This window comes from Diceros bicornis, chromosome 10 (assembly GCF_020826845.1).
Source record: "Diceros bicornis minor isolate mBicDic1 chromosome 10, mDicBic1.mat.cur, whole genome shotgun sequence".
NCBI classification, from domain to species: domain Eukaryota; kingdom Metazoa; phylum Chordata; class Mammalia; order Perissodactyla; family Rhinocerotidae; genus Diceros; species Diceros bicornis.
The window spans coordinates 6836058-6862222 of NC_080749.1; the positions used below are offsets into that span (position 1 = coordinate 6836058).

The window sequence follows — 26165 nt, forward strand, 5'->3', positions numbered from 1 at the left end:
GCTTCATGAAGTCATCAGTTTCTCCATCAGGTTTCTGTAATTTCTTACCAAGTTCAGTTTTGTGATCAGAAAGTTTGTCAGAAACCTGTATTCCAGTGTAAATATCAGAGTCCTTTCCAAGAATTTTTCTGAAGTTGAAACATTTTGTAAAAGCATTAGAGCAAAGAAATGTCTGTAAACAACAAGACCTCAAAATGGCAATTGACAAAGAAATTTGGTTAATTTTGTGACATACAACACTTTAAAATAATAATAACCAGAATTATGACTGATAACCAGGACAGATCAGAATTTCAGTAATGATATACAATTTTAAAACATCTATGTCAATAACATTTGCCCACATAATAGCACCTAAGCAGGCTTATCATCACTTGTCTGACAATGCTTCTCACGTAGTTTAACATACTGAATAAGCCTAATAAGTTTAGTATCTTTCCCCTTATAGGAAGAGAGCAAATTTTTTTGAGAAGTTCCAGGGCCCTTTGAAAATTTTCAAAGAAAAAAAGTAAAAAAAAAAGACTTTATTTAAGATATGAGTTTTGGGGAGCTTGTAAAAAATATAAAAAGTCAAAGCAAACAGAGCATTAACAGTCCAAAAAGCCTTAATAGAGAGACCTCGTTCTTTTGAACACAAGAAATTATTTTAACAGTTTTTTTTTTAGGTAGACTTACTCAAAGGTAAAGAAAATCTTTTATAACGTCTTTATCAAGTTTAAGCAAATTATCTTTTTGAGAGACAGAAGACCAAATTATAATTTTGTACCAGCTTACTTCTGCTATTAAAACTCATTTACTTAATTAAATTCATTTTAATCTTAGCCAACTTGACTATGCATAAAACTCTTCTTCTAGAATTCTTCTTTCACAAACCTATAACTTTTTTTTTTACATTCAGAATTTGTCCCATGTCTTTCTTTTCTCTCTTAGTACTTGAGGACAAATTTATCTTTTTTAACCAAACAAAATATTTCCATTCTTTGTACCCTTTATACATCTTACTTTCCTTGCACACAGACATATTTTTCTTAATTTTTAGTAGCTTCAATCACATATACTAATTAGAAATTTTAACCTTTAGAAACCTCAATTTGTAAGTAAAAACTAAACAATTATAAACTTTCTTTTACATTAGTATCTTGTGGCTTGGAAAATTTATAAACACTTCATAACTTCTAGAAACATGTTACTTTATAGTACAATCTTTTAATAAAACACATGTTTACCAATAGACCCAAAACACCTTTTAGTTTTCTTGTAATGAAAAGCCAAAAGTAGACAAACGTACATTTAGCAATCAATGTCTAATATCTTATCTTATTTGGAAATGATGATAGAGAATTTTTTTTTTATAAAATTTAGCAAAACTCTAAAGCTTTAAGTCACCAAAAAGAGTTTGGAAGCTGTAACCACCATAACACATAATTATTGTTTAAAGTTCATCCAACATTTATCTTTTTCACAACTATTTACTTGTTTCCAATAATTATTTAGATTGCCTATAAGACTTCATAAGACTTCAGATAAAATTAGCCATCATTTAAATTACTATTTTTGTTAACCAGTTCTGTAATAGAAATAACATCAGTTTTTTCCTACACAATTTTATGTAATTTTCATCACTTCTTATACCTTTAAACATAGTTATCATTAAGATTTTTATCAATAGGTCTTGGTCTTCTAATTTTGGACAAGGGAAGCATTCCCAGTCAGACATTTTAAAACATACTCAGGCAAAGTTGATGTAACCTCTTTATATAAAATTAGCTCAAACATTTCAACCTTTATAATCTTATCAACACTTACACTTTTACATGTTTTCAATTCAATTGTAACCTGAGTCAAGGTCTTAAGGCTAGTCAAATTTTTTTCCTTCTTTTTTTTTGGCCTTTTCTTAGGTACCAAATAAATAATTATGTGAGAACTCTCAAAACATTTCTTTTTCCCCCAATTTAGAAGTTTTTCCAATTCAAAGGATCCGTCGTCTGGCCATTGACGAGTAGGATCTTCATTTGTATATTTATTCCAATAGTGACTCAAACCAATAAGCCTTTTTAAGGAAAGACCCGGAGGTAACTTTCCACGCTTAGAAGAAATTTACCATGGACGCAAAGAGGCATCCCTTGTGAGGGTGCAGATGATGTAGCCCCCGTGATCCACAGAATTCACTCCCAAAGATATTCAGAGAAAGTAAAGACCTTCGTTGCACAGGCGGTAAGGATGGTGTCTCCGGTCTCCCACAATAGTGTGGGACACTAGAGGTGTCCCACCTCTAGTCACAGACCCGCTAATCTGTGACACCGGGCAGGCGATACTGGAATGGGATTTTTCCAGCACTAACAAGCAACGAAGGTTAAGACGACAAAAGCCCTTATGGACTGGGCCTTTTATGACAAACTCCCCTGAGAGCTTGGCACAGCCGGACAAAGAGACAGTTCAGAACCCCAGTCTACTCGACTGGCCACCAACGTGCACCCCGGTAAATGCACCTTCCGTATGGTGGAGACCAAGGAGAATATTCTCACTGGTCACAAAGCCAAGTTTTGTCAGGACACAGAACAAGACAGAAGGAAAAACCTCATCCGGTTTTTTTTTTTTTTTTTTTTCCTGTGCACAATGACAGCTTTAGCCACGCCTTAGGTTTCTTGGAGCCAGAATAATACCTAGCGGGGGAGGTGCCGCGGGGTTGGGGGCTGTGTGCTTTACAGAGTACCTCGTCGTTGCACGGACATTTTCTTGCAGTTGGCGGGGGACCTGTGTCATCTACCCCGTTCCGTGACCCAATTTATCTTGACACGGGAGTCTTCTGAAAGTGGCGAGCGCCCTAATGGCTCTTAACTGCTCGACCCGCGCCCACCAAATTTGCGGCCTTTTTGGCTTCCAAGATGCCCTTGGCAATGGCCTTCACTTCATGTGCATAATAACCCACAGCAAAGTTTGTAGACGCCGGTCTGGTGAGACCCGCAAACTCACCAGTCTGTGGGGCCGGCCCGGACAGCAGGCTTATAGGGCCTATGCCTGCGTCCTACCCTATGGTATTTCCTTCTTATGACAAAAGACACAGACAAAAGAGAAAAACAGAGACTACCTCTGAGAGGAAAAGGGATCAAGATCATAACCAAGAGTACTCTACCAAATTTAAACCAAGAGTCACTAAAAGCCCAAGAAACTAGTTTCCCAAATATTTTCTCCTGCCAATCTAAATTTAGAAAGAGAAAAAATTCTCACCATTTCCTTCCGCCAGACTCCGCAGATAGAGATTCCGGGAGGCTGACGTGGTAAGAAGTCTTACCTTTTGCCGGCTTTCGTCAGGCGTTCCGGTATCTCATCATCTGCAGTAGTCCAGGGAGAAGGCAGGTCTTCCAGCCAGAGAAGGCAACTTGCCAGCCAGTGTGACTCCTGGCTGGCTCGCCAAAACTGTCGGGGGAAGAGGGAGAATCTCCCTCTGCCCTTTCCCTTAAGGTTCTTATGGCTGGCCAACTAATCAACAAGACAGGTTAGCAGGAGAAAATAATACCAAGTTTAATAACATGTATACATGGGAGAAAGCAGGGACACTGCGTTTTCTCAACACAATAGCAGAAATTCTCGTCTTAAATATCTTTTGCAGCCAATGACAAAGGAGGATTTTGGCAGTGGGGGGAGTCAGTTACAGGAGATTACCACTAAAGCACAGTAAACAAGAGTAAGGTTTATTATGTAGCTCAAGGCCTCACTTTCCACATTGATAAGTCACTAGAAATGAGCTCATCTCCCTCTCTTTTCCAAACAGAGAGGGAGATACCTTTATAAATGGAGATTTCCCTTATAAATGTAAATGATTGTCTGGCAACTCCTCGCAGGGTCATCCAGAGAATGTGGCCAGAGAGACAGAACTTCTGATAAGAGGGGCTTGTTGGTGCCTTTCTTATTGTAACATTTACCCTACGTTATCTTTACAGCCATCATGATAGATCTGTTCCAGGAAGGAGCTACCATGTCAAATTCTTTAGGCAGTTAGTGGGGGAGGTCAAATGTCCTCAGAGAAAACAACCAAGGTAAAGAGATAGATTTCAGGGTGGCCAAATCTTGATCTCCCACACTATCAAAGGATCACTAGCAGTAATCTTAGCCTAGCCTAAATGATCAAAAAATTTTATGTGCACAGAGCCCATCTTGGATCCATAGCAAGCAGTAAGTGTATTCCCCAGCCTCTGCTAATAGTGGTTTTGAATATCCCATCAGTGCTTGGAATATTAAGCCATGTTCCCTTTCTGAATTTGTGTGTTCAAAACATAACATGCTAAATGCAATGTGGTGTCCTGAATTAAATCCCAGAACAAGAAAGGAGATTAATAAAAAAATTAGAAAATCCAAGTAAAGTCTAGAGGTTTACTTAATATTAATGTACTAACAATAATGTGGATTTCTAAGCTTAGATAAATGTATTATAGAAGTGGAAAATATTAATATTAGAAGAAGCTGAGTAAGAGGTATACAGGAACTCCCTGTACTGCTTTTGCAATTTTTTAAATAAATTTAAAATTATTCCAAAATAAAAAGTTTATTAAAAAATAAATTATAGCTTTTGGCTACAACCAAGATGGAGCAAGCCCACTGCATCATATTTCTCTAACTGATCAAAACAATAGCTGGATGAATGCAAAAAGAACTATCTGGGGACTCTTCAAGGGAACAATAGCAAACAGATTGGGAAGAGAAGTTAAAACTTGAAGTATGACCAATAGGGTACTGGTGAATTTCCTGTTTCCCTTCCCTTTACTTTCCAGCTGTTTTCTGAGGGCAGGCCAAATCAGAGAAATACAGGATAGAGATAGTGGGTAAGATCTCTAAGAGAAGGTGTCTTTCTTGCCAGAGGGGAAAAAGTGATCCCATAGACTATGGAGGAAAATCCTTTCTTTTTAAGAACATTTTCTCTCTTCTAGTCCTGCTCCAAGGTCAACTACATTCATAGAACTACACTTCATGGCACTGCGTGGCAACGGCAGCAGAAGCACCTAAAACACTATGAGAAAACTTTTTCCTCTATATAGGGAAATCAGGAAAAAAGTATGAGTGGAATCACCATTGCTTTTTCTTGTCACACTTCCCAGAGAAAGCCCACAGTTCATGCAGAAATGTGTGACAGCAGGAGAGGCTAAAATTCTTAGAGAAACCCACATTTATGGACATAAAAACTGGGGAAGGGAGATTCTATTGGCTCCCTGAAATCAGAGAGATGGAAAAGCAGATCCCTAATCTTGTGTATAATCTGACACAAATCCTGGGGTTACTCTCAAGCTGCGTATGTGTGGAACATACCCAAAAAAACCCAACAGCAAGGGCTTTGATAACTGAACTGCTATATAAACCACTGCACAAGTCCCAGAGCAATCTCTGAGTGGCACATGGAAGAGACAGACCAAACAGCAAAGCAAAGTCTGAAAACTTAACTAACATTGAGACCGCGGTCCACAAAATATAAGGCAGAACTTGCAGTTTGAACTTAACCAAATTGATTACCTAATAAAATGAAACAAAATAAAACTAAAATCAATATTCCTCAGACTTTTACAGGAACCAGAGTCTCACAATAGAGTATTCAAAATGTCCAGGATACAATTCAGAATTACTCTACATATAAAAAGATGAGAAAATCTCAAAACCACTCAAGGGAAAAGACAATCAACAGACACTGACCCTGAGATGACCCAGGTGTTTTAATTGTTACTCAAAGACTCTAAAGCAGCTATTATAACCAGGTTCATAAGGTAAAGGGGAACACTCTGGAAACAAATGGAAATATAGAACTTGTCAGCAAAGAAATATGAACTATTTTTAACAAATGTAAATTAAACAACTGGAAAATACAGTACCTAAAATGACAAAATACGAGATGACTCAGTAGTAGAATGGAGATGGCAGAGGAATGAGTAAGTGAACTTGAAGATAGGTCAATAGAAATTATAGAATCTGAGAAAACAGAAAAAAAAAGACTGGAAAATAATATGAACACAGCTTCCAGGACCTCTGTGCAATATCAACTTCTTACATTTTTGAATTGGAGTCTCTGAAAGTGAAGAGAAGAGAGTGATGCAAAAATTATTTGAAGAAATAATGGCTAAATACTTTCTAAATTTATGAAAGTCATAAGTTTATATATTCAAGAAACTCAGGAGTAGGGAGAGGGTGAAAGGGGTAAAGGGGCACGTGTGCATAATGACAGAGGGCAACTAGACTTTTGGTGGTGAACACAATGCAGTCTATACAGAAGTTGAAATATAATGATGTACACCTGAAATTTATATAATGTTATAAACCAATGTGACCTCAATAAAAAATAAATAATAATAATAATAATAATTTTTTAAAAAAGCTAAATGAGTGCCAAACTGGGATAAATCTCAAGTAAACCACATACAAATACATCATAACCAAACTGCTGAAAACCAAAAAAACCCAAAATACTTGAAACCAATCAGAAAAAAACACACTTTATCTTATGTATTGGGAAATAGCAACTCAAATTACTATGAATTTCTCATCAGAAACCACGGAGAAGAGAAGACAGTGGAACCATATATTTCAAGTGTTGAAGAAAACAACTGTCACTCTTCCAGGATGGAGCAATTAAGCTGAATTTAATGTGTTTGATTCCTATCCATGTGCTAAATATCATTTCTATGCATATGTCAGCCTATAAATAATACATTATTTCACACTATTTAAACATTAAGACATTTTGTATTAAACTGATCATATTATTCTGTAGTTCTGTTTATTCACCCTATTCTGAGATTATCCCTAATGATGTCTGTAGTTAAAATTTATCCACTTTAACTGCTATGTAGTATTTCATGATATAAATATACCATAATTTATCCATTCTCTTTCTGATGAACATTTAGTTTGTTTCAAATATTTTACTATGATGAGCAACTCTTCGCTGACCTCTTCTGTACATTATCCTCTTATTCACTATGTGAGAATTTCTTTATTCTATATACAACTAAGAAAAAATATCAGATTTTCAGTTTTTTCTTCCCTTCTGTATCTATTTGCATTATTTCTTATTTCTCCCTTATTTCTCATTTCTCTCCCCTATAGTCTTCTAATCTCCATATTCAACAGAAAGTCTGGTTATGGTTGATATTATCTGTCAGCTTGTCTAGCCATGGGACACAGATATTTGTTCAAATGTGTCTGAATGTTGCCATGAAGGTATTTTTCAGATAATATTAACATTTAAATCAGTAGACTTTGAGTAAAGCAGATGACTCTCCATAATGCGGGTTGGCCTCATCCAACCATCTGAAAGTCATAAGGAAAAGACTGACGTCTCCAGAGACAGAGGGAATTTTGCAAGCAAACTATCTTTGAGCTCAAGCTGTAACATCCACTCTTCCCTAGATCTCTTATCTGCTGATCTACCCTGCAGATTTTGAACTTGCCAGCCTCCACAATCACATGAATCAACTCCTTAAAATAAAATCTCTCTCTTCCCTTCATGTATGTATGCATACAGACACATCTGCATCTATATCTTTTGTAATCTGTATCTCTTTATTGGTATTCTTTATTTGGTGTGACATTGTCATCATACATTCCTTTATTTCTTTATTTACGGTTTCCTTTAGTTCTCTGAACATGTTTATAATGGGTACTTCGAAGTTGTTTTCTGATAAATCCAGCATCCATTCTTCTTAAAGTTTGCCTACATTTTTTTTCCAGTGTGTGGATCATAATTTCCTGCTTCTTTGCATGCCTCAGAATATTTTGTTGGAAATTGAACATTTTAGATAACATATTCTAGCAACTCTGAGTACTACCTGACACGCCAAGGGGGGCTTGTTATTGTTATTTTCTTGTTTCCTTGTTGTGTGTTTGGCTGGGTTATTTCAGTGAAGTCTATTTCTCCTCCCACAGTGTTAAGCCTTTGTTGTTGCTCCTCAGCGAGGAAAAGCTTTAGGTGCCCACAGCCACCCTGGGAAGAGAGTGGTTTGTGTAGGGCTCTCTTTCACTATTTCTCTGATCACATCTAGCTCTTAGGGTCCACTAATTGCTGACTGACTGTTCAACTGTTTTCCACACTGCCTTGTGACATAGATTGCTGTACAAGCTAATGCAACCAAACTGTGGGTCCTTTGCAGGAATAATTTCTGATGTCAGTGCTTGATTGATCTTTGTTCTGAATCAAGAAGGGCTCTTCTCAGCTAATTCATTCCTTAGTTCTCTCCAACAAACTAGCTGTCCTAGAGTTTAGCCTGTACCTTGAATCTCCTCCCAATTGTCCTTCACCATAACCTCCACTGTTTGTAAGAGTGCCTTTAAGCTTGAACTTCTTTATTCTCTGTTGCAAAAAAATCAGTTCCTTTGGGAGAAGATTGGAAGCTGTCTATTTTACAGCCACCTTCTCTTGCAGGCAAAATCTCCGAACCAGAGCTCTGGAGTATGGTGTGAGGACAATGGCAAGCTTTTCTCTGAGTGACACCTCCGTTCTAGGAGGAGGTTGCAAGAAGTTCTTTCAGCTTGCCTCTTCTGGCATGAAACCACTGCCTCATGCACCTGGGCAAGGATGATCTGGCCTCTATTCTTCTTAACATGCTGTGCCCAAGGAGGCTTCAATGTAAACCTCCATTATATGAGTGGGAACTGGGCAGCAGAAGGAAACCCTCACTTCTTCACTGCACTCAGCCAGGATTTAGCCTCAGCAACCAGGAAGCTGGGGGCAGAGTGAGAAACACTGCCATTCTGCTCCTCCCAGGAATAAAATACTCAGAAAGAGATGAGGGGAGAGGGAGCCTTGTGTTCTTAGCTAAAGCAGCCGGGAGTGGCATCTCCACCTCTCTGAGATGGGATGGGAGAGGAAGAAAGCAGTCTTGGGTCAAGTATTACAAACACTCACCTTTCTTACCAAATTTTTGTCAATGTTTTTGAATGGATGTTTATTCACTGGCTGTTTACCCTTCAGACCTTATCAAGAAGCTTCATTTTTAATTTATTTTTATTTTTTATAATTTTCTTTTTATTGAGGTAATATTGGTTTATAACATTGTGTAAATTTCAGGTGTACATTATTATACTTCAGCTTCTGTATAGACTGCATCATGTTCACCACCAATAGTCTAGGTTTTATCTGTCACCATACATATGTGCCTCTAACCCCTTTTCGCCTTCCCTTCACCCTCTTCCCATCTGGGAAGCACGAATATGTTATCCTTATTTATGTGTTTGCTTATCTTCAACAGATGAGTGAAATCATTTGGTATTTGTCTTTCTCTGTTGGACTTATTTTACTCAGCATAATACCCTCAATATCTATGTTGTTGCAAAAGACACAATTTTGTACTTTTTTTGTGGCTGAGTAGTATTCCATTGTATGTATACACCACATCTATATCTACTCATCCGTTGATGGGCACCTGGGTTGCTTCCAAGTCTTGGCTATTCTGAATAATGCTGCAAGGAACATAGGCGTGCATGAATCATTTTGAATTAGTGTTTTCATGTTCTTTGGATAAATACCCAGAAGTGGAACAGCTGGATCATATGGTATTTTTATTTTTAATTTTTTGATAAATCTCCATACTGTTTTCCACAGTGGTTGCACCAGTTTGCATTCCCACCAGTAGTGTATGAGAGTTCCCTTTTCTCCACATCCTCTCCAATACTTGTTAATTTCTTGTCTTATTTAATAATAGCCATTCTGATGAGTGTGGTGATATCTCATTGTAATTTTATTTGCATTTCCCCAATAATTAGTTATGTTGAACATCTTTTCATGTGCCTATTGGCCATCTGCATATCTTCCCTGGAAAAATGTCTATTCAGATCCTCTGCTCATTTTTTGATCAGGTTGTTTGCTTTTTTGTTGTTGAGTTGTATGAGTTCTTTATATACTTTGGGAATTACCCCCTTGTTGTACATATGATTTGAAAATATTTTCTCCCAGTTAGTAGCTTCTCTTTTCATTTTGTTGATGGTTTCCCTCGCTGTGCAGAAGCTTTTTAGTCTGATGCAGTCCCATTTGTTTATTTTTTCTTTTGTTTTCCTTTCCTGAGGGGACACGGTGTTCAAAAAAGACACTGTTAAGAACAATGTCAAAGAGCATACTGCCTAGGTTTTCTCCAAGGATTTTTATTGTTTCAGATCTTACATTCAAGTTTTTAATCCATTTTGAGTTAATTTTTGTGTATGGTGTAAGATAACAGTCTACTTTCATTCTTTTGCATGTGGCTGTCCAGTTTTCCCAACATTTATTGAAGAGACTTTGTTTTCTCCATTGTATGTTCTTGGCTCCTTTGTTGAAGATTAGCTGTCCATAGATGTGTGGGTTTATTTCTGGGCTGTCAATTCTGTTCCGTTGATCTGTGTGTCTGTTTTTCTGCCAGTACCATGCTGTTTTGATTACTATAGCTTTGTGATATATTTTGAATTCAAGGAGTGCGATACTTCCAACTTGGTTCTTTTTTCTCAGGATTGCTTTGACTATTTGGAGTCTTTGTTCTTCCATATAAATTTTAGGATTCTGTGCTCTATTTCTGTGAAGAATGTCATTGGGATTCTTATTGGCTTTGCATTGAATCTGTAGACTGTATTAGGTAATTTGGATGTTTTAAGTATATTTATTCTTGCAATCCATGAGCATGGAATATATTTCCATTTCTTTATGTCTTCTCCAATTTTTTTCAATAATGTCTTATGGTTTTCGGTGTCTTTCACCTCATTGGTTAAATTTATTCTTAGGTATTTTATTCTTTTTCTTGCAATTGTTCAGAGTTTTTAAGTGGTAATTTTTTTAATGCAGCTTTTACTAGTCTCAGTGGGGAAAGGATCAGTGGAACCCCTCTACACTGTCAATACTAGAGTTAAATCTCATGTGGTTATATCTTTATGAACTTTATCTTTATACATACACACCGAAATATTTATAGAAGAAATAATATTGTGATTGATTATTTCAGTGATGATTATTTCAAAATATTCTAGGGAAGTGTTTGGGTATGTAGATGGGATATATTTGGGCATACTGAAAATGAATAAAAGATGAATCCAGTTTATTAAATTATTCTTTCTCTTTCTCTTCCTCTCTCACTCTATCTTTTTCTCTCCAAACACACACATTGCGTGCGTGTGTGTGTGTGTGTGTGTGCGTGTGTGCTGTTTCAGACAATATCTGGAGAATACACAAGAAGGGTTTAGCGGTTGCCTGTGGTGTCTGTGGTAGGAGAGTAGAAGAGAGACTTAGTTTTTAGGATATATCTTTTTTCCCCTAAAAAAGTTTTAGATGATTCTGAAATATGGCCATATTTCCAATTTGGAATCTACTAATATAATGCAGTTCATTATTTTGTAAAAAGAAGACCTGTTCAAGATCACTCAGTAAGTTCATGACAGAGTTAGGATATGGATCTAGATCATCTGACACCTGACTCCTGTTCCAGGGTTCATTTATGTAACGCCATGCTGCCATCCTGATTTTAGGACAAGTGCGCTCTATTCCTCAGATAAGCAGGAAAGGGCCCATTAAGAATTATTTGAAAACATGTGGTTACAAAAAAACACTTTGGAAGATCCAAATTAGCGTGTACCTATTTCATGCAAAGTTGTAACTAAAGATTGACTTTGATTTAAATTACTTTTGGAAGAATAAATGTGGTTGTGAGCAGGAAAACTAAATCATCTTATCAAGATGAGCCTACACAGTGACATCCACTGATTGTGATCCATGTCTGCCTAGGTAATATATTTATTTAACTTAGGCATCCAGAGTAAAATGAATCTTTTTTGTAATTTTTCCAATAATACCAATAATAATGATATATCTGTTCATAAGAAATATAAATGAGCAGGTCATGTATTATAAAATCACAGACCGAACAAAAATGGGATATTTGAAAACTTTAATAAATCTTAAATATTCCATAAAAATCTTCATCTCTCACTGCTGCTTAGACATGATGGCAGTGCTATAATGTTTAATAATCAGCTCTCTGGGTGAAAAAAAGGCTCTGATTTGTAGTGTTTGCCAAATTCTGTGGTATAAATATTCTGTCTATGCTCAGGTTCAATGTACCAATGGATTAACAACTAGGAAACAAAATTCCTGCAATCGGGGCTCAGAAGCTTCTAAGTCAGCCCTAGCACACCCCCTGAGCATCACTGTCCAATGGGAGTATATGCATATGAAAATTAAGCCAAATTTAGCACTAGGTTTTCAGAGACAAACAGTGACAAACTGAGGGTATAAACATATGATGTCTAATTTTACGTGTCAACTTGACTGGGCCATGGGATGCCCAGATATTTGGTCAAACATTATTCTGGCTATGTCTGTGACGGCCTTTCTGGATAAGATTAACATTTGAACTGGTAGACTGATTAAGCAGATTGACCTCCCTAATGTTGGTGGTCCTCGTCCAATCAACAGAAGACCGTAATAGAACAAAAAGGCTGAGTAAAAGAGGACACCTTCTGCCTGACTGTTTGAGCCAGGACGTGAAATGAAATATGACCTCCCTGTGTCTTGAGCCTCCCAGCTTTCAGACAGAAACTTATACCGTCAGCTCTCCTGGTCATCAGGCCTTTGGACTTGAACTAGAACTACACCATCGGATCTGGATCTCCAGCCTGCCAAACACAAATCTTGGGACTTCTCAGCCTCCATAATTTTATAAGCCAATTTCTTATACTTATCTCTCTATCTCTCTATCTATCCTATTGATCTGTTTCCCTGGAGTACCCTGACTAATGTCAACATTTCTACCTCTGCTCCCTTCCTTAGGCTTTACCTCTTACCAACACTGGTTTATTCTTCTGTGTCTAGCAAAATGCTTAAGATCTTTCAAGTCTTAGTTTAAATCTTATTTCTGGCATAAAGCCACTTCTGTCTCTATTAGCCTACAATAATTCTTCTCTTTTCTAATTCTTGAGATGTTTAATAAAAATAGCCACCATTTGCTGAAGTCTACCAGAGTAATGTGTACCAGGCCCTCTTGGGTCATTTGCATTTATTATTTTGAAACTTTATGAAAATACTGCCTTAATAGGAACAACATATGCAACAAAGAATCATGAAGTTTGTTACAGTGAATTAGAGACCTTGCAGCAAATAAGAGATAGGACCCAGATATTCCACTCAAGGCTTATCTCACACGGAAGCCCATAGTCTTTCTGCCTCACTCCCTGTTATTATGTTTCTCTTTTGAATAATGATTTCATTCCATATGCATCAGCTCTACTCTCTAAAGGACATTAGCTCATGCACACATATTGAGAGGAAATGGGGTAGAATAAAACTAATGGGAGCAGAACATTTGGGTCACACACGATGCTGGCAACTTTTCTTCCATTAGTCATTTAATGTTCCTAACAAGCCTGAGTGTAGGCATTATTGTTCTTATTTTACATATGAGGAAACTGAGGCCCAGATAACTTCAGTGACTTTCCCATGAACATGCACCTAGGATGGGACCAAATAGAGGTTAAAATTCAGTTCTTAAATGGTTTGTGTTCTTTGCACTATCTGAATATTCTTTATAGACATTGTAATAATATGACTTTCATTAAATCATAGGCTCAATCTACAATATCTTCCTTCATGCTAGTCCTTCAAGCACTGGGATTCCAGGGGCATTGCCTTACCATGAATTAAGAGGATCAAATCAATAGGTACAACAAGGATACCCTACATTACACAATAATGACAGAGTTCTCAGTAGCTTCTTGATTTCAAAGAAGAGCAATAGTAGTGAGGTCTGACAGGTGTCCTTTGCTTCTGCCTCTTCACATCTGTTCACTTCCTCCCAGCTCGCAGAGTTCATAGGTAGGAAGGGAAGACTCAGGAATGACACTCAGAGAAGCTGGTCTAAGAAGAAGGGACAGTGTCTAGTCACTGATCAGAATGACCGGGGACCTCACCCAAAATGTCACTTTCCTCCAGCACAGTTTGTCATACTCTCTACGGTGCCACCATTGGATGATATTTCTTTAAGTCTCAGAGGTTCCTGAGGGTGGATGGGATTTCATTCTCTTTATGGTGTGGTAGATAAAAGAATGTATTTTGGCACAAGGGCCCTCTCTGCTACACTCTACCTTGGACACGTTTCTTCACATATCTAAGCCTCAATCCCCTATGAAAATGTACAATAATAGCACTTACTTCACATAGATATTATGAGGGTTAAATAGGATTGTATCAAGCACTTGGAATGGTATTTGACACACAATATGTGAGTTATTACTGTTGTTGTTATTATTATCATCATCTCCATCCTAGAGTTAAGAATCTAAGGTCCAAAGAGAAAGGCCCTTGGACACAATTGAAATCAATACTAATGTCTCTGGTTTATAATCAAGTGACCTCTTCTTAGATATCTCATTACCTGAAATGGCAACTTGGGCCAATATCTGAGTAATTTACTTAAGGGAAACATTTTAGTGATATTTCAATTTAAACAAGGTTATTTAAGTAAAAATTTGGACAGTTGACTTGATTTTTATGAGTAATTGTAAGTACATAATGATAAGGTTTATTAATAAGGAAAGAATCACTTTAACACATATTAAAATATAGAGAATTTATTTGGTTAGGTCATATGTATGGGGACCGTATCTTGAAAGATGTTCTGTGTATCAGTAATGTTTTTGGGAATACCTTACAAACTGTACTTTATTTATAGAAATGAAATGGCATGAATTCATTATTCGATCAATATATCTCATTTAACTGGTGGAGCTATTTGGTCAGCAAGATACTTGGCAACACAAGAAGAGTAAAGAGAAAACTACTGTCCAGTTTTATTGTGGACATGGCAATGAAAGAACTTACATGGGATAGTCTTTGGATCATGGGTAAAGGGGCTGTACTAAGTCTGTGTTTTTGATGTCATCTTGGACAGGGCATATTCCTGTCATTCCTTTGACTGGTGAGGGCATAAGTATAAAATAAAACAAAACACAGGGTAGTGGACTTACCTTGCCTCTGTGCTCCAGACAGTCGGTATCCCTGCTTGGAGGCGCACCCTTGAACATCCAGACTATGGAGCTATCGTGGCAACCTGCAGCTTTGATCATTCTTCCCGACAACGGCCTCCACCAAAACTTTCTAGAGTAGGAAGTTAAAAGAGAGGGTTAAATATATAGACCCAGCTATCTTAAAATTCACAAGGTATTTATAAATATTGAAATCTAACTTTTGGCCATTCTGTAACATATCTTCCTTCCTCTATTATCAAGGGAAAATAATCATATATTTACATTTCTTCAAGTTATGGGGCACATTGCATCATTAGTTAGTAATTAAATAAAATTAGAGCAATTTTCTTGGCTTTGCAATTAACTTGTTTTAGCACATATTTCTCCCTCAGTAAGAGTGGAAAATTATTTTCTCATTCCATTTGACCTTTCTTAGAAGGTCATAAAAATAAATTGGAGCCAATATATACTGGTTTGAAAGAAAATGGAGGAGAGAGAGGGTTTTAACATGTATAAAATATTTTCCCAAGAGTGTAGATGCATGGTTGTGTAAAACTATATATTCTTTTCAGTTGAAAAAGATTTCAAACTGAGCTGAGTAGAAGTTATTTTATAAACAAGGCACAGCTGAGTGGTCATTTTAAGTGAATTACAAAAATCAGTGAAAACCAATAGCCTCACATTTCTCTGTCCAGATGTCAGCTCTGCAGCGGGTCTATGGCAGCCTCGTCACTGGCATCAGAGACTCCTTGCTAGATTGTAGCTTAAGAGAACACACTGTATATTGCTTTGCTGGAAAGTGCAAAGTGTTTTCAAGAATATTTCCTATTACTCATAAGTAAACTTTGCTCATTATTCTCCTTTAAAAATGAAGACTATTTCCCAAAATGTGTATGGGAATAGGGGATGGTGGGAGGACAAAGTAAGAATTTCCCTTTGAGCTGAACTTGCTCCAGGCATTGTCCATCCACCAAGTTGTAGCACGTGAGTCCTAATGGCTGTAGAAGGTAGGTCTCCCTTCTTCCAAGATAAACCTGACTTTCTTAAGCTTTTTTCAGGACAAGTCCCTGGACAGCAAAATAGCAGCATCAGAATTAATTAGTGGTGAGAGACTGAAGAAAATTTGAAACTCCATTACTCATCTACTTAACTCCGCACAACTTAATTCTACCTGGGAAGATAGAAACATTGATTGGGTGATTATCTAGTTACCTTCAAAGCCACATATTGACCTTGAGAAAGTAAAACATGGCTGCTGTCGTTCTCATGATGTACCTGCAAGTGTCGTCTCATTGGAAGGTTGAGAGAGAACAATACACTTACAACAATTAATGAATAATGCAAATGTGAATTTGCTATTCTACACTAATCATCCTGCATACTTCAAGCGTTCTGAAAGCAGATTTTGGAAATCACTAGATAGTCTGGAGGGTCTTTGGAGGGAGTAAAAATTAAGCTCAGCATTTAAGGATGAGGCAAAAACACAAAGCTGTGAAGTACCAGGCCCTGACCCAGGAACTAGACTATATGAGATGTGTATATATTCTGCTAGAATCTATGAGGTATGTAAACATCTTCTAAGACTCATAATAATGATTTGACAGAGGGTTTTGTTATTTCTGTTTTTCAAATGAAGTAATTAACGCTCTCTGAGGTAAAGTAATCTCCCACAAAATGGGGATGGGACAGATTTTCATCCATGAGGACTTTCCCTGTCCCCAAACTAGTGGCAGTCCTTCTATTGAGACGGAGTCTTTCCACTTTACAAAAACATAAAATGATCAGTAGCACACCTTCAGCTTCTCTGCTTAGATTGAAATGCAAGTTTATTCTCCTCTAAAGAAATCTAATTTTTCAAAATGTTATCACCGCAATAGCAATCAATTCACGTCGTCCTGGCTGCTCTCTCCGTCTTTTGGCAACCACTAATCTGCTTTCAATCTCCATATATTTGCCTGTTCTGGACATTTATTATGAATAGAAACATACCATATGTGTTTTTTGTGACTGGCTTCTTTCATTTAGCATAATGCTTTCAAAGTTCATATATGCAATATATTAGCACTTATTCTGTTTAATGTTATAAAAATATTCCATTGTACAGATATGAAACAATTTTTTTTTTCCTTCTGAGCAAGATTCTCCCTGAGCTAACGTCTGTGTCAATCTTCCTGTATTTTGTACGTGCATTACCGCCACAGCATGGCCACTGGCGAGTGGTATAGGTATACGCCTGGGAACTGAACCAGGGCCGCCGAAGGAGACCGCATCAAACTTAACCACTATGCCACTGGGCTGGTCCCCAGATATGAAACATTTTATTTATCTATTTATCAGTTGATGGACATTTGAGTTGTTTCCACTTTTTGGCTATTATAAATACTAGAGCTATGAAAATCTATGTAAAAGTTTTGTGTGGACATATGTTTTCATTTAGCTTTGGTATATACCTAGGAGTGAAATTTTTGGATCACATGGTAACTTTATGTTAAACATTTAAAGGAATTTGTAAAACTGTATTGCAAAGAACCTTTACCATTTTACACACCCCCACCACCAGTGTGTGAGTGTTCTAATTTATCCACATCCTTTGAAGCACTTGTTATTGTCTTTATTATTATCAACATCCTAGTGAGTGTGAAATGGTATCTCCTTGTGGTTTTGCTTTGCACTGTCCTAATGGCTAACGATCTTGAACAAATTTCACGTGCTTATGGGCTATTTGTACATCTTCTGTAGAGAAATGTTTATTCAGATTCTTTGCCCACTTGTTAATTATTTCTCATTTTATTATTAGTTTTAAGTACTCTTTTTATATTCTAAATTCAAACCTGATATCAGATATGTGACAGACAAATATTTTCTTCAATTCTATGGGTTGTCTGTTAATTTTCTTCATGGTGTCTTTTGAAGCAAAAATGTTTTTAATTTTGATGAAATCTAACTTATCTATTTCTGTTGTTGTTTGTACTTTTGGCATCATATATAAGAAACTTTTGCCTTATTTAAGGTCACAAAGATTTAAGTATATTTTTTCTTCTGAGAGTTTTATTGGTTTGACTCTTACAGTTATGTCTGAACCAGGATGAGTTAATTTTTTAGTATGAAGTGAGTCCAACAGTAAGGGACCAACATTACTCTTTTGTGTGTGGATCTCCAGTTGCTCCAAGGTCATTTGTTAAAACGACTATTCTTTCCTTATTGACTCTTCTTGGCACCCTTGCCAAAAGTCAATTGAACATAAATCTGAGTAGCTTTTTAACGGATGATTAGTAAGATTCCATTGATCTATATTTCTATCTTTATGCCAGTACCTTTATTTCTTGATTATCGATTTTCTTGATTATTGTAGCTTTGTAGTAAGAGACAGTTATCTGTAAGGTGATTTCTCATACATATTTTACAGACTTACCATTATAGAGATGAGAAAACTCTGACCAAAAATGGTTAAACAGGTTGCCCAAAATCAAACGTCTCACACGTGGCAGAGCTGATACAAAATCTTTGGACTTCATGTTTTGTTGCCTTTCAAAATATTGGGCTTATTATTAGGCCTGTCAAAATATCAGTGTCTATTATTAGAGCTGAAATATTTAGCCCATACATAATTAATCCAAACAAAAGTTAACACTGTTGGTAAAAATGTAATATATGCAGGACACAATTAGTTAGGATTTGTCTCTTCTGAGTCCATTTGCCAATCCATTTGCTGTCTTTGAGAATATAAATTTAAAAGAAAAATATATTAAAGTTCATTTAATTAAGCTAATATCTTTTGTTTGCATTATTTGTTTTTTACCATGAGGATACAATTAATATTTAAATTTTATTATGCAAATTCCACTTACCCATGCTAAACTCCAATTGCCAAGTGTAGGCCTCTGATCAAAATTTTGGCAAAGTCATTGACTCCTGCAGCATCTGGAGTTCAATTTCCTTTGCTTAGCCCACTAACACCATTTGCAGTGTTTTGAGACATAGCCTGTTAGCTTTTCTTCTAAGTAATTGACACAGCTAAGGTTCAGATGAGCCCCTGCGTTTGCTTCCTTCACAAACCATTAGCCAAGGTAATTTTATTTCATTTTCATGCTAACTTGTTCTTCAATTTGCTGATTCCCTTAACAACTGGATTTAGTAGACGGAGGTGAATAAGGGCTGGTGTTTATTTTATAAAACTCAAATTCAGCCTCTAGCCTAATTCTTTAATGTTAAATGCAGTATCTACACTTCTGGAAAAAAAAAGGACTTGCTTTAAAATAATATTCCCTATCTTTGTACTCTGATCATGCTTATAATAAGCATAATCAATGCTAGAGATGATCAGTATGGTGAAGACAAACATCTCCAGATGTCTGCCTACATAGGAATGGATTGCCTCTTCCAATCTATCTCAATATGATGACGAACTTTTTACTTCTCATGGTATAAAATCAATGTATTTTATTAGTGATGCTACTTTGTGAAGGGTTATAGATTTCAGATACAGTATTGTCATACTTTGGGTTTTGACTATGTGATTGACCTATCAAGATCCATGTGAAAACTGTCAACTCTATAATGTAAATTAGCATCAGAACAAGGCCAAGGGTCTAAGAGAAAGTCATAAGAGGAGTTAAGAGAAATATTATATCCATTCCATTACCCTTTGTGTCCCTTTATTTATTTATTTTGTTATGTATTTATTTATTTGTTTGGTGGGGTTTTTTGTTGTTGTTGTTTTTGTCTTTTTGCTGAGGAAATTTCGCCCTAAGCTGACATCTGCCGCCAATCTTCCACTTTTTGATGAGGAAGATTCGCACTGAGCTAACATCTGCACCAATCTTCCTCTTTTTGTATGTGGGTCACTGCCACAGCATGGCTGCTGATGAGTGGTGTAGGTCTGTGCCCATGGAACCAAACCTGGGCCCCCAAAGTGGAGTGTACTGAACTTAACCACTAGGCCATGGGGCCAGCCCCCTATTTGGTGTTTTTTTAAAAACAATCTAGAATTACTGATGAACTTGAGAGTATTTTTGCTTTTGTTTTTTAGTGTTAAACAATTAAAAGGACATATAAAAATGTAGCCAAATTAATCAAGCATATGTGCCAGTTATGTAATACTCCTGAATACTTGACTTAACTTCTTCTCTAACTTATGACAATTAACTGAGTCATATTAAGAATGAATGTCTTCATTATTTCACTGGAAGGAATGCCAATAAGGAAGATTCTGCAGTTTATCCAAGGTTACACAGCTTTTTAATGTGAGCAACTCAAATTCAAATTTCTTAACCCCTATGAGTTCATGTAATTAAAATCATTAAATGAAATATGATGTGGATATTTAAACATAGAATGACTAAATAACTGTGTGTATTTGTGTATAGTTTTTCCTTTTGTCTTTGTTCAAATGCAGAATCCAAGTAATTTGTCTTTAAAAAGAATTTTATGTTTTTATTTCTTCTCATTTGGTTCCATTGGGTTGGGTTTTAGAAAAGAGCTTCAGAGATTCTTAGAAAGAACCTAAGCCTACTAGGAAACCAAATATTCTATTTTTTATTGAATGCCATCTGCTTGAACTCTTTAGAGTATTGATCTTATGCTTATACTCAGTTTTGTCATAAGTTCTTTTCTCAATACCATTTATCTTGAGTATTCTCCTCTCTCTCTAACTTTTCCTTCTGTCTTCTTGCTCACTTCCTGCTTTGCCTGTCTTCCGTGAATATTTTTCTATGACAGTCTCCTTGTAAAGCTTTTTCTTTTTCTCCATGTTTTCTTGGTGATCTTAACTATTCTTATTACTTCATAGATAACCCATATCATTATGATTTCCAAATGTACATTTGTCTCCATCACTCATTTCCATGCTTATTTATCTTTTTCTCATGGATTTCTTGACAGGATCTCAAAATTCCTTCTAAAAATCTTATTCATATCAAACCTGTTCCTCCTCTCCTGCTCCCCATCTTGACTGATGTCATAAGCAGCATTTCAGTAACTTAAGTGAGAAAAGTGAGAGACATTTTTAACGTCACCCTCTGTCTCAAACATCCATTTTTTCCCTAGCCCTGTTCTTTTCTGATCTGTAGATTATGATTGTTCTACCTATTTATCTTCAATACCCTTACTATCCTGTGCTCTCTTGCTAATGTCTTCAGCTTCCTTCCCCTTTTATTGCCTCTGCCTTTAAAACTCCATCCCTGATTAAATCCCATTGCTTGGTCTTTAATCAATTGTTTCTAAACCTAAATTTCTGTGTCTGTCTATAAAGATTAAAGATGGTAAGACCGTATGGATTGAATCCTCTAGATCTTGGGTTGCCTGGAAATTCTATGAATCAAGGAGAGTGTTTTCATATTTCCGATAATGATGACTTTCAGCCTTCACCACATGACTCAACTTCCTCGATCCCTCTCATTCTCAGCAGATGACTCTAGACTTCCACTCTTGAGACACTAGAAATTTTCAGGCAGAAGCTACTCCGTCTTGCAAGCACACCACTGCAAACTTACCAATACACCTATTCAACCCTTACTCCTCCTCTCATTCAACATCTTTCTTTGTCCCTTAAATATTCATATACCCTCGTTTCAAGTACACAGTAGGACTCACCAAAATTATTAGCACAGATTTCTAACTAGATTTTCCTATATTCAGATTTGTCTCTTTCCAAAAGGTCTCTGAATTATTTTGATGAATTAGCATAGATGAACAGATTATCAAATTCTGTTAATTAGTTGTTAATTAACAAACTAACATCCATGATTCAAACTACCCACTATGATTCTATCCTATTGATTACTGAACACATTTTTACAGGAATTTTAAAAGAATTTTTAAAAATTGATGGACCTGGCCCCATGGCTGAGTGGTTAAAGTTCCTCATGCTCTGCTACGGCGGCCTGGGTTCAAGGGTTCGGATCCTGGGTGCAGACCTATTCCATTCACCAGCTATGCTGTGGTGGTGTCCCACATATAAATTAGAGGAAGATTGGCACAGATGTTAGCTCAGGGCTAATCTTCCTTAGGTAAAAAAATGAAAACTGCTGGATATAGTTTAACAAAGAAAGAAGTGTCTGTCAGAGCAAATCTTGCTCATTACTGTTCAGTCCCCTTCAAGGCATTTCCATCAGAAGTGGGAGTTAGTTTTCACTGGTATTTTATTTCTACTGAGTGGGAAGTCTGCGTAGTAGTGGTACAAATTCATCTTGCTTAGAGAAACAATATTATGTAATATTTAGGAAAATGTTTTTATGGCCAGATTTTATTGACCAAGTTCAAAATAATTATAGTTCCTTTTACCAAAAATAGACTCAATATTTAAACATAAAATATTCAGAAGGACAAGGTTTACTACTTTTCAAAGGATATAATTATTATAATATATTTTTATAAAATTGCAATACACAGGCTGACATTTTCTCTCCTTTCTTTATCCTCCAAGGTAAAATAATCACAAAGATAAATTTAAGAAATATACCATTACTCCTTCAAATTTAACCCCCATGTTACTGCCAGAAAAATCATGCTAAAACCCTATTCTGATTAAGCCATTTCATGCTTAGAAACCATTTATATCCCCCATAAACCACAGAATAAACTCAAATTCTTCACTATGACTTACCAAGTTCTTCAAACTCAGTTTTTGCCTAATTGTCAATCTCTTTTCCCACTCCCCACTTTTGTGACAGGAAATGTCTTACAATATGAAAATATCCTGCGTACTTCTATGCCTTCTGGTCTGCACATTTTTTAGCTTCTTTTCCAATGAAAAGAAGTCATACCTTTTCTCCAATAGCACAAATGTTTTTAAGTGAATGAATGAATAAATGATAAATTATTTTTCTAAACTATTCCTCACGTTCTCTACCTCCACTCTTCATAATGACACTTTTGCTTTTGGTACTCTTCAGCAGTTACATGAATTAATACCTCATCATATCTTTTCCTTTCCCCAAACTCTTACCTCTCCATCCCTCACTCTATCACCAAAAGAATGTTTTCTTAATCTAAACCAGATTAATCTACTCTCTTTCTGAAAAGTACACACAAGATTGCCATTACTGAAGAACTTGGTGCAAAGTTTTTGGCAGTCTAATCAAAACTTCCATGATATAATTTCAAATTGCCTTACCAATCTCAATTTATACAATCCTATGCTACCAACATAAATAAGCCTCCATGAGTTCAAATCAGAAGAAGCCCAAACTACTCATCATTTTGTCAAGCACTTTTTCGTCTCTATCACTGGTTAAAATTTTGGCATTGTTAAAATGCCATTCATTCTTTAAATTGCATCTCAAAAGTTATCTGCTTCCCAAAATGGCAAGCTTTCTATTATCCCTCTAAGGAGTAGAGATAATTCTTACTTTCTGTTTTAATTACATTCTATTATAGATATTTGTTTGCATATCACTGTTTCTACCTATGAAATTTTTAAGGGATTTGGACTTATTACTGTAGACTCTCTTTCTGGAAGAGTGACTAATACATAGTCATTCCTTATTAAATGTAGGAGACAGAGAGAAAGAAAGAGATAGAGAAACAGAAAGTCAGAGAGACAGAGAGATAGAAAAATATAGTGAAAGAGATTAAGATTATAAAAATGGAATAATAAACGTCTCCAAGAAGCTTCATAAACCAAAATTCAATGAATATTATTATGTTAGAAAAATGCTTTCATTGACTTATTTAATTTAAATTTCACAACTCTACTGTGTTTTTCTTCATATAAAATCAAGATGTGAAGATTTATAAAATGTTTCAAAATATCTTTTTTTTTTCCTGAGAACCTTTTTACTTAAAGTATGATTCTGAAGTGTTTTTTTCTCTCAACACTTCTGACACCAAGTGTGTGGGTTTTTTCCTCACACCAATCAATTCTCCGACTCTCCAGACACCAACTGGGTGTTGTATAATTCACTTCAATTATGACCTTACCTATCCAGAGTTAGCAGATCCCACAGGTTAAGGGCTCAGTCCCACAAGCCTGTCTCCACTCCATACCCCAATCACAAGTCCCAGCCACCCGTACTTCTGACTGACTGGCTATAAGATCAGGAGATTCTCACAACCCCCTCCTCAGGTTCAATAACCTGCTAGAACAGCTCACAGAACTCAGAGAAACACTTTAGTTATACTTACCAGTGTATTATAAAGGATATAATTCAGGAACAGCAAGATGGCACAGCTGCATAGGACAAGGTAATAGGTGCAGAGCTTCCATGCCCTCTCCAGGCACACTTCAATATGTTCACCAACAATCCAGAAGCTCTCCAAACCCTGTTGTTTAGGGATTTCTACGGAGGTTCCATTACACAGGAATGATTGACTAAATTGTTGGTCATTGGTGATTGAATTTAGTCTCCACCCCCTTTCCACTCCCTGGAGGTCCTGGTGGTGAGGCTTTAAGTTGCAACCCTTTAATCACATGTTCCCTTCCTCTAGAAACTAGCTCCTGTCCTGAAGCTATCTAGGGGCTCACCAAGAATCACGTTATTAGCATAAACTCAGGTATGGTTGAAAGGGGCTTATTATGAATAACAAAAGATGCTCCTATCACTCTTATCTCCCAGGAATTTCCAAAGGTTTTGGGAGCTCTGCCAGGAAGCAGGGACAAAGACCAAATATGTATTTCTTACAATCAGAATGGCTTTAAACAATTATCAATTAAACGTCTAATAATGTTTGCCTATTCTAACCCTTTTGTCACCCCAATCAATTTCTAAAATCTTGATTGAGAACAACTACAATAGCAACAGTAGAGGCTCTTTTATAGAGCTTTTGTGGTGGGTCAGCTCTTGGGAAATTTGAGTCACGGCTCTACTGTCTTAAATTGAAACTGGGATGCTCCCCTGCACAGTCACTCCGGCACCCCCCCACCCAGGAGGAAGCAGCACAACACAAGACAGGAGGAAGGAGAAGGGAGAGTATCCATGTCTGTTTTGCTTATGGGCTTATTCCTGTTGAGACACCACAACAAGAGGGAAAGTCGTGTTTTTAGTAAGTTCAAGGGTATTTTTCTTTCATTTTCCTCCTTGTGAAATGAGTTGTTTCTGTATATGCTTTATTCTATAGAAGTCCTTACATTCAGAAGACAACAAAGTTCTTTGTTATTCAAAAGTATTGATGAGGGCCGGCCCCGTGGCTTAGCGGTTAAGTGCACGCGGTTAAGTGCACGCGCTCCGCTACTGGCGGCCTGGGTTCGGATCCCGGGCGCGCACCGACGCACCGCTTATCCCGCCATGCTGAGGCCGCGTCCCATATACAGCAACTAGAAGGATGTGCAGCTATGACATACAACTATCTACTGGGGCTTTGGGGGAAAAATAAATAAATAAAAATTAAAAAAAAAAAAAGTATTGATGAATGCTTGTGTTTACAAGCTTTTACCTGCTTCTCACAAACTGGCAAAAATAAAGAAGGTTGGAATCCTTTAAAGTTCTACAGGAACTCAAATGAACACATTCATGGATAATTTGAATTAACAACTTTTAAAGTATTTCCGAAATAAACCTCCTCAAATTTAACTCCTCCTGCACACATACAATTCTTGTTTGTTTCACAAGTGTATTCATACATATAAAAGATGCTAAATGGGAAGGTTATACTTTGTTTCCAAATCAATATTTCCTCCATAAAAAGCAACATTTTCAGACCCCCCCCTTCTATGTAACACAAATATGTGTTAAGTGGTCCATGATCTTCATAGAAAGTATTACATTGAGGAGAGAACCACACTTAGAGGTCTCTCCATAACTCTAGGGAGCTGTGTGACTTGGTTAATCACTCTTTCTTTCCATCTGAACTTAAATTCTCTCATCCGAAAAATCAGTGTGACTTGGTAACCTCTAGTGACATTTCCAACCCTAAATGCTGTAATTCCATTGTCCTAGTAATAGAGATAAGTTTGGAATTCTAGGTACAGACACTTAAGGATAAGAGTGGGCAGGCACCTGAGGTCAGCAGAGGAACAATATTCAGAATCCAAGTGAGGAGGTTCATCGTCATCCACCAGCAATGACGTTCTGAAGCAAAGTTGCTGTTTAGGTTTGTCAGATCCTGCCCTGGAGGCAGTGGTGGAGAATGCACTGGGTCAGAGGTCCTGGCTCATATTCTAAGCATGTGTTTGTGAACAAGGCACTTAATATCATGAAATCTCAGACATATCATCCAAAACTTGGGTACTATCCTTTCAAGAAGGAAAAGTAAATGAAAATATATTATTTGTG

At 36.7% G+C, this 26165-nt stretch overlaps 2 long non-coding RNA genes across 2 annotated transcripts in view; both read right to left on the reverse strand.

The window, feature by feature from the left end:
* The window catches only part of LOC131410632 (uncharacterized), a 112561-nt gene extending 88300 nt beyond the window's left edge, over positions 1–24261 (reverse strand). Inside the window, exon 1 of the long non-coding RNA XR_009221368.1 lies at positions 24079–24261. This is a non-coding gene — a long non-coding RNA (uncharacterized LOC131410632). The remainder of the gene's footprint in view (positions 1–24078) is intronic.
* Positions 5682–21705, reverse strand: LOC131410633 (uncharacterized). Its single transcript, XR_009221370.1, has 2 exons — positions 18368–21705; positions 5682–6049 (listed from the first exon to the last, which is right to left on the reverse strand). It is a non-coding gene; the product is annotated as an uncharacterized LOC131410633 (long non-coding RNA).
* Positions 24262–26165: the final 1904 nt, after the last annotated feature.